Source organism: Dicentrarchus labrax, unplaced genomic scaffold, assembly GCF_905237075.1.
Source record: "Dicentrarchus labrax unplaced genomic scaffold, dlabrax2021, whole genome shotgun sequence".
NCBI lineage: Eukaryota > Metazoa > Chordata > Actinopteri > Moronidae > Dicentrarchus > Dicentrarchus labrax.
The window spans coordinates 21,220,081-21,236,933 of NW_026136710.1; positions in this window are offsets into that span (position 1 = coordinate 21,220,081).

A 16,853-nucleotide genomic window follows, 5' to 3' on the forward strand; every position below is an offset into this window, starting at 1 on the left:
TGGACTCTCATTGAGTGCCATTTTTTATCATTGTGCGCTATGTCAACATGATATCATGGGACGGCGTTTAAATAGCACACCACTATTAAGGACATTTGGCATTTATGTCTAAGACGTAAGCTTTGTATGTGTCATTTAACACCGCTACAGATGCCATATTTTGTGAGATTTGGACAAGCAGCAAAGGATGAAGCCAGGTCACCTTTGTTGTCATGGTAACAATAATAAACACATAGTTAACGTTGTGAAGTGGATGCAGTTTGGTAAGGTTTAGGCAACAAAAGTATATAGGTTCAAGAAAAGATCACTTTATGTATGTTATATCAACATCGAGCAAACTCAGCCTACCTTTTAGTCTGGCTTTTAATTGATTTTTATTGTCTATCAATTAGTTTTATTATTATTATTTATCTGTTTTGACGCTTTTTCATAAATGTTACCAATTTTCATTGTGTTCCATTTTGCTTGTATTGAAAGTCCCATACAGACTGATTGAGAGATTGAACGTGGACTTTTTGGTTTCACACGTGGCACAAACGATGCTCTTCTTGGAGAAAGGTAGTGTTTGTTTGACCCATCCGTCCACCCCAACCTTCTCCAGACATGGACTTTCTCCCCCTTTATACCACGTCACCTTAATTGACGCGGAAAGCAAAAAACGTGTTGTGATAACATGTATAACATTGGCGGTTTATTCATATGTACATATTTGGAGATAACAGGCTGGTTTATTGGGTGTGCAAATATTGATTGGAATTGTTATTTGAAATGTATCAACATAATTTACCAACAAGAATCTACTGTATGATCACCTGTACTGTTACTGTAGGTTGTAAGTGACCTGGGAGAGTAAACTGGGTTATCAGACAGAAAGAAAACGATGCTAGTTCCATTGAAAACACCAGAAAATGAGTAAACAAAACGCTTCTTGTCATTGAAAAGCATTTCAAACTTTTTGAAGGGCAGCAGCGTCTCCCTGGTTTAAACCTCTGAAATAATACTAATATTCATCCGAAAAATAATAAGATAATATATCAGCTTATTAAAAAGCTGAATTGATAATCTGAAATGGAAACAGGCAGAATTTTATGTTTTTTTTAAAGCAGCTCCCCCTGTGTGAGAGCGACTCTGCAGTTTACACCTAGCAGCCACTGTCTACAGCAAACACATTTATTTTTCAGCGGCATTATTTAAAAATGCAAATAGATGCAATTACACTCGCCTTGTTTATCAGCAGTTATTACCAGTATTTTGGCGTTGCCGCGCTGAAGAGGAGCCATATTTCAAAGCGTTCGCCGTCGGCCGCTCGCTAACGCAGATAACGAGTTTCCCCCCTCGCAGATGTAATTACAAAACTATTTTCTGGAAAACAACTCCAGTCCCACGACCCCCGCTAACACACACACAAATATATATGTATATATAGATATACATGTGCAAACACACACACATATTCCCTTGCAGCAGTTCTAAAAATAGCCTGGTCCTTACAGATAGAGATCAGTTGATGGATTCGCAGTGAGGCCGTTATTACTGGGATTAATAATAATTTACTGTGCATGATGGGGGGGGCATTTGTGTGTGTGTGTGTTTTCTGTGTCTGAATTAATCATAGTATTAAGGCTCATCATTTTCATAGTGCTTTTTTAAAAAGATTATTTTAAAAGATCATTCTGGGCTGTATTTAATCCAGAATGTATGTCCCTACTCATGTAAAATGCTGTTTTCTGTGGCAAGAAAATATTCATTACAACAGTTTACAGTTGAAGAGGTTTCCCTCGATGCTTCACCTAATAGAGAATGAAACACAAGGCATGAATAAACCAGCGACTGTGCCTCTAAGTCCATGAAAATAAGATAACAATTTAGTTCAAACTTACGCAATCATGGCGCGTCCGAAATCTGATAGAGGCAGACGCAAGTTTGTGACAAAAGATGTCCTACAAAATGAGTTTGTTTTCGCTTTAGTATTGCATGAACAGATTCATTTTACTTGTGATGCTTTTAAATCCACATACGGCGGTTTTGAAGCATCCAATTATTTCTTTATTTTTGTTACAAGCCTAACACACATCACAGTTGCATGCACTTCATTCATTCATTCACACATTCGCCCTGCTGCAATGGCAATCCAAACCTGCAATCAACTCATCTCATCAAGATAGTTTAATATTGTGGATGGTAAAAGAAGCATGTTGAAATCAAGTCCTTCCCCAGGAGTCTTTACTGTAGTATCGAAAAGCCAGTGTAAAAGAAATCGCATTTTGAACTTTTACGCCCTACCAATGTGAATCAGTGAATCTTACCATCCCTACCTCCTATATATAATCAATAGTTTACTGTATAGTTGTAGTAAATTAAGTTTTCGGACACTTGTAGAGTCTAAGAGTGCATGCTTGTAGAGTGCATTACCATTTGGGGATTGCAGAAAGTAGTGTACATGGACACTTTGTTCCATTATGTGAATATTTGAGGGAATATATACAGCAAAGTTTTTTCAGAATTTGGACATTCAAATTAAAGCTGCAGTAGGTAATATTCGCTGAAACTTAAACTACATCCTGACAGCAGTACATAAAACACATAATCTGTGAAAACATCAGGTTCATCTGGCTTGTCCTAGTGCACCTAATGGCATTTGCTTTTTCTTATTTTTTGCACTTTAATTTACTTCGGTCCTATTTTCCAAGTCGTTCACAAGTTATTCTCAGAGGGCTTTACAGCCTGCCAGCATATAACTTCTATTATTAGACCCTCAGTTCAGAGGGGAAAAAAACTTCAGCAGGAAAAATGAAAGAAACTTCAACAAAAGAGAGATTATTCTTCCAGGATGGACAGTTATTTCTTCTGTACTAAATCCTGTTACTGTTGCTCCTGCCTTGATCAAATTACTCCACATGGATCAATAGAGTTTGTTTTAATTTGATTAATTTTGTGAAATTTTCCTCACATGTGCTTTAACAGTGTTGTCATGTCAACATGTAAAGTGTGAAGTGAAATTCATATGTTCACCATCCACCATCTGTGCACACGTCAATCTGTCACACAAACACACAGCAAACACGCAGTCAAAGATAGCACAGTCTTCACTCACTCATACACACCTGCACACATACCTGCATACATGTACAAATGCACATGCTAAAATGTAATAGATACATATCATACACGCATATGAAAGCACAGATGCACAGTAAAACATATTTCATACACACACACACACACACACTCCTGCAGCAAAGGCGTTGTGCAGTGCAGATGTGTGTGTTGAATGCACAGGATGCGATGCCACACATGAGTGGTTGTCACGGCGTTCAGATGACAGATGTAGTACTCTGGTCCAGGCTCGGTTCCAGACACACACACGCGCGCACGCGCACACACGCACACACACACACACACACACCAACCACACACACACACACACACAGCTAAAGCCACTCTTCATTTATCAATAATTGGTTTTTAATTCCATTTGGCAGCCAGCAGCGCGAGCGGCAGAACAACGACAATAATTAGTCCATCAGAGAGAAAGAAAAAGAAGAAGAAGAAGAAGAAGAAGAAGAAGAAGAAGAAGAAGAAGAAGAGATGGGAAGTTTCAGGGACTGTCTCAAAAGTGACAGAAACCCACCTGACCATTGGTTGGATGAAAACATTTAATTGGATTATTTACAGTAAAGTCTAAGGTTGTTTTAGACAGTAGAGAACCAAGAGGATAACAAAATGAGATTTTTGATTTAAACAGGGGACAAACTGGATTGTTTTGGTTAAAAAAAGTATCTAATGTATGTATGGTGATGTAACATAAGGTAATGCAACGCAAGTAGGGTAATGTACATCAGGTAACGTAACGTAAGGTAACTAAGTAAGGTAACGTAACTAAGTAAGGTAATGTACATCCTGTAACATAACGTAGGTAAGGTAACATATGTAAGGTAATGTTACATACGGTAAAATACATAAGGTAATATAAGGTAACATACATAAGGTAACCTAACTAAAGTAAGGTAAAATAACGTAAGTAAGGTCATTTAAGGTAATACAAGTCAGGTAATGTAATGTAAATAAAGTAACGTATTTTTGATGGCCCTTGTGCAAATATTTTTCTTTTGCCCCCACCCCCAGCAGACGAAGTGCCAAATCTATCAATGCAAATCCAATAGCCTGCCCTGGACTCAAACCACCACAGCCTGCTGTCTCCGACTATCAAACAACCGAAATGCTTTAGCCAGCCTTTAGTGACAAATCAACACAACGTGGGTTACACGGTATGTCAATAAGCACAGAACAAATAGCAGTCAAGAAAAGCAACCCACTATAGGCTTAAATGATACCATTCACTCTTATGGAGAAATGAGCTGACTTCTCATTTGATTTATGAGCACGGTAAACAGTTTCCTAATGAGTATATGGTCTCAATCTCTAGTTTCCAATCTTCTTTCACACAGCATGATGTTCATTTAGTAAATGATGGTCCCATTTAGAGTAAAATAGCCAATAAAGTTGTGTATGCTTTTGGGCGTGGCTACCTTGTGATTGACGAGTCACTCTCAGTGAGTCCGTCCAGCTCAACGCACCTAACTCAGATCAAACTGTCAAAGTAGGCAGAGCTGATCAAATATGGATCAAGATTCTGTTACTGTGTTGACTATTTCTCATTTAAGACCTTTTCACAAACATATTTGTGTTTAGCTGTAATACAAGATCGTCTGTGACCAGGCAAACCGGACGAGTCGAAACAGCGCAGCCAATGAGAACGGCTCAATTTGCAGTATGTCATCTACGTTGGCTCTGTCCAACTGTCATGGTGACAGCAATATCGCCAAACCTGAGGCTTCAAAACAGTACTCCACAAATCAATGGGTGACATCACGATAGGTTCACACTTGGTTGTGATATATCTATGAGATAGGCCTATACAGATTTTGTTTTCCTTCAATTCATTTTAACAGCACTCTCCTAGGCAACAGTCCTGTGATTGTTTGACCCACTCACAGAGATCTCAAATATAAAATATCTGGCTGAGTAAGGAGATTGCATGCAGAGACCTTTTCAGTCTATCTTGGATCTGCATCAGACACTTGGTTCTATTCTTGGTTTACAATTCTATTTGTGTTTAAATACACTTCCACTGGGAGTACTGAACCTCTCTGAGCCACTTCATTCAGATTTAGGTGTTGAGGTTGAGACTATTTTAGGCCAAGAGGTTAGGGTTAAAGCTTCCCGTCCAAATGATGAGCTCCTCATAACCCTGCAGTTGCTCATTATCACGTCACATAATCGACATAAAACTCGCCGAGCCTTTAATCCTCTACAGAGATGATACCAGATTGTTCCTCCGCTCCGGCCTCACTTCATTACATTTGATTCATATTAACTCTTTAGATTTAATTCTAATTAATTTCATTAGTAAAAGTGGAGCTGCAGAACTTGGCTCTGACTGGCCTGACCTTTGACCTTTAGATTTGCAGAACAGCAGATTGCAGACAACACTCGGCCGGTGGGATGTGACCTCATTTAGCTTCATGACGTGTGCACAAACACACAGACACATACATATGCACACACACCACACACCACGCAGAGAAATAAATAACATCCATTTATTTATTGTAAAATGTGGATGTTCATACGCCCACCAAAAATACACACTGTTTTAACCTCAGCTGATGACAGAGGGGGCGTTTCCATCCAGCCGTCTTTAGGCACATTTTCAATTTGAGTATATAAAAAAGTGGAAGTGCCAAAGATTCAAAATCTGACTGGGAAATTGCCGCCACCTACTGCTTATCGCCATGAGCGTCAAGCTCCTAATAATCAGATAACAGTAGTGGATGCAAACAAACATTAAGTTGCATTATCTTGTTACAAAGATTTTCTTGAGATTCGGTTCAAATTTGTGATATATTTGAATGGAAGCCTAGTCTAGTAACTGTCCAAATCACCAGAGTGACAGCATGATAACTGAGACAGAGACATTATTTAATCCAAACAATTTGCAGCCATATTTATCTAAATTACAATAAAACCACGTACACTGAAACATTGTAATGAAATACAGAAGCGATCAACACTTGGCTGTAGAAAACAGGGCTGAGACAGAGAAAAGGCAGTAAAACAAATGTAATTTCTCTTAAGAAAACACAGATAAAATATGAAATTGTAAATGGATTGCACTTATATAGCACCCTTCCGACCACTCAAAGCACATTTACTACATGACACGGTCACACACCAATGGCACAGCATCAAGAGCAATTTGGGGTTGGGTAGCTTGCTCAACATATTAGCAACATCTTTTGATCAAGTGCCAATAAAGATTTGTGGAATTACAGTGTTAAAGAGAGAGAGTAGAGATGACAGGCAGAAAAATGAAGACAAGAATCAGAGCTGTCGTCTCATTTTGGAACATAACAGGGTTTATTATTCATTATTCACTTAATAAATAAAAGTTTAAGTATGTTTTGTCCTAATAGTTTAAGTCAAAGGTGTTATATCCACTGGGGGATTGAAGCATATGCGCCTCTCATTTTTCAAAATCCTGTTTTTCAATTTTGTTTTGCTTGTTTGTTTGTGATGTCCTCCATCTTTTTCCCATTAATGCTTGAGACTTTCTTTAAAACAACTTTTCCTCCTCACTATAATATTACCCACAATGCAGTTTAAGAGAAATAGCAGATCATCAAAAGAAAAATATTTCTAATGAAGTTTTTTTAGTTAATGAGGTACACACACCTTCGGGTAATACACTTGGGCGGCTGTGTCTGAGAGGCAGAGAGGGTTGTCCCCTAATCGGAAGGATGGTTGGTTCGATCCCCCCCTGTCACATGTCGAAGTATCCTTGAGCAAGATACTGAACCCCAAATTGCCGTGCATCGGTGTGAGAATGTGTATGAATGCATTAGTTTCTGTTCGATGGGCCATCACTGAGTGAATGTGTGTGGAAGGGCTTTGAGTGGTCGAAAGACTAGAAAGGCGCTGTACAAGTACAGGTCCATTTACCATTTACCATTAGTTGGCCAGCACCAAAATGCAGATGAGAGAAAAGAAAAAAATGTAGACTTACTACCATGAGCTTATATCAGTGGCAACAAGGGATTTTATTTCTTTTTTTCGCTCTGACTTTCACCTCTCAGGCAGCCCTACCTTCTTGGTAGAGGTCATTGTGGCTGAGAGCCACAGAATATCAATCAAGGCAGTAAATTACAGTGTTTTGTGTACATAATTATCATAAAGTATCAGTCCCTGTCTAGGAAAGTAAGAATGATTATAGGGTTTATATTGTAGTGCCTTACGTGCAGCAGTTCATATGGAATATTTCATTTTCTACTATATTAACAGTTCTTATGGAAAGCTTGATACTCTGCTATATCGATAGGCTATAAACGTATATTCATGTTTGTTTTTCTTTTTGACTTCATTCCTCTGACTCCTGAAACCAAATGGCTTAATGCAACCTAAAGCCAGTGGTGGACTATAGGTTAGAGAAGTGGGCCTGTGAGTGTAAGGTTGCTTCAGGTGTGGCTGCTTTGGATTGGCTGTCAGGTTGTGGAAAGTTAAAGAGCAGCACTTACCCCTCTCTGATTACCACAGCCTAATTACCCTAGAGCAAAGGCTTTAACCTCCAACTGCTGATGGAGCTTCTCAGGAAAAATAAAAATAAAAATGTAAAAAAAGATTTTACATTTGATTATATGATTACTCATTTGTGAACAACTCTTCCTCAATCAGATTATAATTTTGTCTGTATGTTGAGTTTAAACCTCACCTGGCCAAACAGATTTACACCGGGAGAGTGTGTGTGTGTGTGTGTGTGTGTGTGTGTGTGTGTGTGTGTGTGTGTGTGTGTGTGTGTGTGTGCGTGAGTGAGTGAGTGAGTGTGTGTGGCTGGGAGTCCTTTCATAGCTGCAGGGCCAGATGTTCATAGTGAGCGCCCCCCTCCCTCCCTCATTTTTCTCTCTCTGTCTCACTGCTCTTCCTTCTTTCCATTCACCCTTCTTCTTTTTTATATTTGATATTCATTTTTATTTCTCATTCTCTAAATACTAGATAAAGTATTTACTTGAATTACAAAACATAGTATCTACCTACCTACCTATCTATCTATCTTTATTTGTGCTACCACTTCCCTCTCTCTCACACTTTCCTCCACAGCATAGCTGCACCTGCAGCCAGACAAAGGTGTGTGTGTGTGTGTGTGTGTGTGTGTGTGTGTGTGTGTTTACGTTCTTTAAACATGTCGAGTTTGTCCTGACGGTGATAGAGGAAAGGTCATGGGTTATAGAATTGAAAGGGTTCATCCTCTGGGGAGGTGGGAGTTAACCAGAACATTTTGTAACAATCTGTCAATTACATTTTGATATATGTTGATAACAGAGAATCTGGCCAAAGGCTTTCTGGATACCTTCTTTTAAGTTTTAGCTCAATCAACTGACCAATGTCACCATCCTCAGGCAGTGCACCTGTAGGGCAATGAGAGGCAAATTTTAAATCTATAAAAGCTTTCAAATTCTGAAAAAGACATCTTTTTGGACCAAAGAACTGTGACTGTGTGCTGTGCCTCATTCTGCAGAGGACTTTGAACAGCAGTTCTGGGCCAAAGTTGCTAAAAATTTCATGGCCAGGATTCAGCGGTGGTGGAAGAAGTACTCAGATAATTTAAGTAAAAGTAGCAATACCACAGTGTAGAAATACTCTATTACAAGTAAAAATCCTGCATTCAAATGTACTCATTATGCAAAATTGCTCATTACAAAATGATGTATGTACAATATTATATTACTGCATTATAATCATTGCTAGATTAATTAAATAAGCTACTCTCCACTACTGCAGTTCAGTGTCATTAAAGCTAAGCTAACGGGATAATCTGCATCAACAAAACCAGAACAAACTTTTAGCCTGTTTTAGCTCATCGTTTTGGCTTTACAACACATTTAATTGTACGTTTCAGTCTCAGCTCTCAGGAAATGAGATTTGAGTAACCCACTGTACACTACCTGTCCAGAACCAACTGCAGGCAGCCACAGTTAGAAACTAGTTGGAAAGAAAGTCGAACATCTAGCAGCTAAAGATATTTTTCACAGGAGTTGGTGGAGACCAAAGCAAAGCTAAAATGAGAGTGAGTATGGGATTTTCATTCATCAGACATATACATAGCTCCAATGGGATAACAATGTTACTCTGTGGAGTGGATGTGGAAGTAGGCAGCTGTTAACAGTGATCCAAACATAATAGTGTCAGACTGTGTGTCTGTGGAGTAACTCTTCCACCAAGTGGCCAAACAATTCTAAATCCATATGAAAAGTGACAGATTAACTAGTGTCATTAATTATCTGTGTTTGTGCCCATAGTGAGCATACCGTGGTCAACTCTCCCTTTTCAGCATGCAACAGCTCCCTTTCTTTCTTCTTTTAGTCATAAACTACATAATATCCAGGACAGTAAGTGGTCTTTAGCCCTGAGTGAACTTTGTGTCTCATATTGTGATATATTGAGTTGTGGCGGAAATGTAATGAAATGTAAACCTGCAGGTTTTAGTATAATCCATTTCCCATACAGTCAGCTGGTGAGAAAATATGCTCTGTTATCCGATCCCTCACGCACATGCACAAACACACGCACACACACACACACACACACACACACACACACACACATACACACTGGAGTGGTGAGTTGAAGCAGCTGCTGTGTACTGAGAGAAAGAGACATATAGATGTAATCAGAGAGAGAGGCATTGGTCATCCTCCTCCATTGTGGGAAATATTTCTTCCGATGTTAAACTTTCTTTTCACCGTTACTTCCTTCAGCCTAAGTTAAGTTTTTTTTTAATTGATCTCATGTGTTTAAGATAAGCTTTTAATTTGTCCTGGACTTGATATTCAAGTTGACTGTTTCTCAACAGTTTCTTTTAGAATGAAGTTATACCATGGTAAATTCTAAAACTGTGAGACTAGAAAAACACACCAAGAATAAAGCAGTTTTTAGCTTGAACATATTACCAGGAACTACATTTTGCAAGACTTATGTTTTTACAATGAAAAAAACTGCGGTGTACCGAGTGGAGCTGGATCTGACCTTTGCAGGTGCAGTCAGTTGCTGTTGACCACTGCTTGAACTGACAGATGGACAAAAAACCGGTGCGCTTGTGTTTCTGAATGTCCAGAATTGTACAATACAAGGACACATTGGTGTCAAGAACAGACAAAAAAAAGATTTGCTAGGTGAAATATCCGTATGCAGATGGCACTACAAAGGTTTGTTGTTGCGAAATTCCAGTGCTAAATACTGCATCGACCAACGTGGAACACACAGAGCAAGTCCATTGTTTTTCCGTTGTTATGAGAATAAGCCTTTAGCCAGCAACTAATATGTTTTCCTGATGATCCATGTAGAAGAACACTGAAGTTCAGGCAAATTAGTCTGATTAAAAGTACGAGGATTTAGTTTTAAGACTTAATTTTGGCATTAGATGAGACATCCAAAGCACTAACTAAAGTTTCAGTTTCATTTTGTTGATTGTAGTGCTTTGTTTTCATCATTAAACGGAAAGAAAGACATACAGATGATGGAGAGAAACAGATACAGAACCAGACTTGACACACAGTCAGACAGACAGAGGTCAGAAGGGTGAGACAGATCCCTCAGCCACCACTTCACCAGTTGAACGAACTCCCCACATCCTTAAATATTTACCCGGTTGCCAGGACAACAGACATTCTTCCTGTCCCTGTATTTTGACATTTGGGTTTCCCAGTCTGGAAAACTTTCCCGTGATGAATGGAGGTATCAGATTTAAATCTGACCACTGGTGACGTTACGTTCTTGCCTTTGTTTTTTTTATTTTCATCTTTATTTTTCCTCCAGTGTGAAGCAGGTGTGTGAAAGAACATCTGAAGGAAATGCTGAATGGTCAAAGGTTAAAGGTTCTGCCAAGTGACAAATTAATTTATACTCACTTTATTATATACAAATGTTTTTATACAATTTATATTATATAACCTTCAAAATATCCTAATGAATTGACTTTTGTAGTTTTGACTTTGATTGCTAATCCAAACAAAGATGGCAGCTGGAAATGACGTTTGTCTTTGCTTCATTTATACAACTTTATCCAAAATGTAAAAAACAGTCAATCAGTATTATTTGTCTTTGATGTCAACTTCTATTATTTTATATGTTTATACAAAATAATGCTTTAATATTGTTTTATAGTGATACTGTACTGTACTAAAGGAGCAAACAAATGTCACTTTTTCTGCCTTGATTAGGAAATATAGTCACAATTTGAGAAGTGGGTTCAAAATCTTCACTCAGTGGTCAGAATATATTCATCCATCCATGTTTTACCTCTTTGGCTTGAACATAATACATGAGAAGCAAACACTGGGACTACTTTGAATATTTCAATGTTTTTAAGCATCACTATTAACACATCATCAATGCAGCCTATCTAAAATTATATTTCAACAGTCCGGTGCACATACAAATATCATGTTGTCTGTTATTTGTATGTTTTCTATGCTATATCTATGTTGTTTGTTTCCTGTGAATCGTTTGTTAAATGAAAAAATACAATTGCAAAGCATTCCTTAATTAAAAAGTTGTATATGTTGTATAATTTTTTTCCTCAACAATGTTTGAATAATGGCTCTAAAGCACGCACAAAATTGTCATGGGGGACACATTGCCCCACCCGAGGTATGAAAGAGGGAAAAGTTACCCTTCAAAACTCCAGTGCATTTACATTGATGTGTAAACTGAAATGCAGATTCATGTGCATTGCCCCTACCTGGGTAATATATAGATTAAATAACCAGAGTTTTGCAAACATTACTGCCACCTAACTACAAATGTATTTTCAAAAAATGCATTGTGGGTGATTGTGGGAACACCCTCTACCCTCCAAGGGTGAATCTCACCCAGTTCACTTCAGTTTTTCAGTCAAATGGAACGACACTTATGATGGCGCTGGGAGTCCCCCAGGACAAGTGCCAAATGGGAATGAGGACATGCGGAGCGACTACTGAGATGCAGCGAGTGTGTTTATGCACACGCACACCTTCCAGTAAGACAAAGAAGCAAAAGAGGCAGACAGAAAGCGGACTGATAAGAAGCTGTTTCGAGGAGAGCACCAAGACAGCGTATTACTCAGACAACACTAGCATTACGATATTGTTGGCAGCATGTTGCATGTTGTGTTAAAGTTCAGAGTTTGTGTGGGGCAAGAAAAAAAAAGTGTTTGAAGTTGTGTAGAACAAGTGCACTTGGCTAGCAGTCAACCTTCATACTGCTAGATATCACACACACTCTCTCCCCACCTGCCCACACCCCAAAGTCTGACTGAGGATTTGCTCTGAAGCACTACAGCAGCACCGTTTCTACAAAATACTTGTTTTGTTTTAATAATCTAAACTTTCTGAAAGAATTTGTGCCAAAGTTTAAGATACAAAACAAACTAGAGTAAAGAAAAAGATGCACAGAGGAAGAGTGAGAGGAGAGCCATTGGCAATAAGAGGTAGTGTGTGTAGGTGTGTGTGTGTGTGTGTGTGTGGGAGATAGACCACATACCCACACTACAAGATGACAGGTAGGGTTGGCTCTGGCATAAGGCAGGGCTTATGGTTATTGTTTTTGGTAACTGTCGAGCCGATGGTTGAATCCAATGATATGCTCATCTTACAGTAAGAATGAAAACGTTATAGTAATTTAAAGACTATGTGTTGAAAGTCTCCTATGCTGTCTCAACGGCTTAAATTTGAAGTTGAACAGCCTAGTTTGTACCATCTGATATGACTAAAATAGTCAGAAAGTCCCTGTCTTCGGTTTCAGTGAGGTGTTTGGATAATTCCCAGATAATCTCTGGGTTATATAAATAAGTAATTACATTTAATATGATTCAAAAAATCCCATAGCTGGTTCAAGTTGTGAAAATGATTAAACTGTCAAATACAGTTTAATAAATGATGATTATCATACAAGCAGTCAAGTTCTGAACTGTTCTCCCAGCACTACACTGTTAACTTTAATCACATATTAGTGTACAGTATTAGCACTTAAGGAACCTGAATGGAACAAGGTGGTAATTGGACAGAAGGGAAACAAACATAAGTTTGTAAATTGTAAAATGCATGAGGTGTTTGGGAAACATTACCTGCATTTTTATTTACTTATACTACTTACTTATACTTACTTATTCATTTTTTTATTTATCAAAGAGCCCTTCTCCTCTCTTTGCTGTGGCTTCAGGCAGAAAAGTGAAAGGAAATTTTGAAAATGTGCATTAGGAGTAGAAAGTATTTCCTTTCCAGAGAATAACTATAATAAATATCAAATTTAAAAAGTGCCCTGCTGCCCATCATGTGGAGACAGTGCAGTTGAAACACAAATTCTTTCCAGCCACGACTGGCTCCATTGGGAAGTCTATCACTTCTGAATAGTGATCTAGATTCTGATCTGGACCTGCTGACCTCATCAAACAGGTTACCTTAAAGTCTAAGAGTCCTGCAGGTGAAATCCAGAGTGTTTAAAAGCCTGAAGCACACAGCGTTCAGGGTTTGTGCGTGGAGCTGCGTGCTGCAGCAGAGCGTTAGCAGCTGTTGATTGGCAGCTCTAATGACATGCAGCAGTATTCAAACCAGAACGGAGGAGAGGAAGAGGCTGTTACTTGGACGGATGCCAACAATTCTCTCCCCTCTTTTTCTCCCCTCCTCTTCCTTCTCTCCTTTGTCTCCTTTTTTATCTTTTACTTTTCCATTACTCTTGCTTCCGTCCACACATGCCATCCTCTCTCCTCTCCTTTCCTATTTCTTCCTCTGCTTTCTTTCTTTCCTATTTCGCACTTTCTTCCTTTCATTCTCCCATCTTTCCTCCACTCTTGTCTTCTGCCTTTCCTTTCCTCCCCATCTCCTTTTATTTTTAAATTCCTTCCATATTCATTCACCCTTCATCTCTCCTCCCTTTCCATTTTGGTTGTTTTTCCATTCCTGTCTTTTCCACTTTCTTTCTCACTTTTTCTTTCCTGTTTTCTTTTTTCCATCACATTCTCGGTTCTTGTCTTGGTTCCTCTTCCTTCGTTTCCTTCTCTCTCTCTTTTCTGTGTTTCCCATCCATTTCTCTCCACCCCTCCTTCTCTCTGCTCTGTGTGTGTGTGTGTGTGTGTGTGTGTGTGTGTGTGTGTGTGTGTGTTGCTGACAGCTGCAGATCATTAGTGTAGCAGGTAGATACACACACACGCGCCAACCACAAATACACACATTGTGGACAGACATACTGGCGCACCTGGTATATTGCATACAGTGTGTGTGTGTGTGTGTGTGTGTGTGTGTGTGTGTGTGTGTGCATGTGTGCATAAGAATGAGTATGCAGAGCTGAGCATGACAGAGATAAATAAACATTTTTTTAAAAAGATTTCAAATGTGCTTATTTTTAGTCGAGGAAAACACACACACACACACACACACACTCACACACACACACACACACACACACACACACACGTTCACATACAGACTCTAACCTCTGTGTAGTTAACAGACCCAAAACAGGGCGAGATTAATGTTGCTACCCGCCACAAGAGACCACTGCACATACCCCGCCATGCTTAGGAAACACACACACACACACACACACACACACACACACACACACACACACACACACACACACACTCTGTATCTGCTGACGTATACAATTCCATTGTGGAATTTATGCAAAATATGCATATCTTAATTGCATTATCTGAAATAATTAGCCAGTGTATTTTTCTTTCCCTCTCGTCCGTCCACGAGCTGAGCAAACAGCGCCGCGCCACAGGGGGCGGGGCCCAGACCGCCCGCCGCCGTCACTAGGACCACATTAATCCAGTCTCCGTTTGCTAATTATTATCAGTTCTGGTGTGCGGTTACACAAACTAAGAGCCAGGGGCACATGATCCTGCCGTCCTACCTTCTATTTCAAAAAGCAACAGAATAAAAGTGAAACAAGAATCTGAAGAAAGGAGAAAGGATGAAAAGGAAGTTCTTCTTCATCGTCATCATCAACAATGTCAGAATTAAAGGAGAAAATAGTTGGATAGAGGGAGATCGGGAAAGACAGGGAGGATTTAGTGCAATGTGTAACATTTAGGAGGATCTATTGGCAGAAATGGAATATAATCTTCATAGAAAGGAAACCGTAGAATGGTGGTTTTTATCTACAGAGGGAGCGGGTCCTCTTCCACGGAGTCCGCCATGTTGAACCGCCATGTTTCTACAGTAGCCAAGCATGGACAAACCAAACACTGACTAGATAGGGCCTTTTGCATTTCTCTTGAGTTTCATGGCAACCATAGTTTCTTCTACACACTTGGTTGAAGTGAGGAGTATTCAGTTTGTTGCAATCTTCAAAATCTCCACAAGATGGCACTAAATAGACACTGGTCCTTTAAGGAATGGATTGTATGATAAAGGTGAACAGGGATAAGGTGAAAGTGCTAGAAAAAAAGGAGGGTGAGAGAAATAAGGAAGCCATGAGGGATATATAAAGGGAAACATGAAAGCATAGGATGCAGTGAGGAAGTATAATATAGTATAATATTTACTTAGAAGAAGAAATCAAGGAGAAAAGGAAAGGCACCAAAGAGTGTATGTCAAAATAATAAAAATGAAACAGTGAAAATAGAGAAGTAAGATTAGATATAAGACTTAGGGAGAATATATGCAGGGGAGAGAAAGATTAAGGGCATCCATTGGAATTTTAGAGCTATTTTAAAGATAATATTTTCAAAGATAATTTATGCTGAATAATTTAAAAGTGAAACGCGTTCTTAAAGTGTGAAACATCAACAACAGCTGCTGTTTTCAAAAGGGGGAAGAAAGGAAGACAGAAGGAATGGATTTAAATTTTTGATGTTTCAGAGAATAAAAATGTACAAATGTCATTAAATGCAGCAGCATTTGCACATTAAAAATACCATAAGAATAAACAAATCAGAAGATTTAGATATGCTGTTTAAATATCACATGTTCTAATTTTGTATTTTATTGAGAAGAGATGAAAATAAACCTTTCGCATTACATTTAGTCCTTTGGTGTGTTTAGCTGTTGCTGCCTCTGAGGTACCAGGAAATGGCCTAAATACAACACACTCAATGACACCAATTAATCACAAACACAGCTAATGAATATTTCTTTACTCCCCTTAAGTACCAAACACGTTATCTTGTCCCTGAAGATGAAAAGGTCAGTGTGATCCTCTAAGCCTCCGAATACACTTCTGAAGTGGTTGAAGATACCTGCTGAGGCCTTCAGGGACACACTGGTTGACTGAGACACACCTATGATAACAGATCGTTCAGGTTTGTTTGAATACCCAGTCCTTAATGTGTTGGAACCATGAAACGGAGACTATCCGGTTGATTTTGAAACAATTATCACAGAAACTCAAGTATGTTAGATAGCCATAAGACTGCCAAAATTGAGTGGTAAAAAGGCAAACAGCAAATTGATTTTAAAGTGAAAATGTTCAACCTAATTTTTCACACCCCTCATACTTGTGTTTCCTGCTGCAAGAAGATACTAACCACAGTAGTTTAAGGTAAACAATCAACCCAGTCTCATGAAAATAAAGAAGCTGAAGCAGAGGTTGAGGTGGAAGTAATCGAAGTGGAAGAAGCTGGACTGGTTGTCATAAAGGAGTAGAAGTGGCAATTAAAATTTAACTAAAGAGGTCAAAGTGACTGCGGAAACAACAACAACTGAAAAAGGTTGAATAGTTGAAGTATAAGGAGATGAAATGGCAGTTTAACTATAATAACAGAAAAGAGCTGATGTGGGATTTCATGTGTACATGTGTACAAAAGTGAATAAATT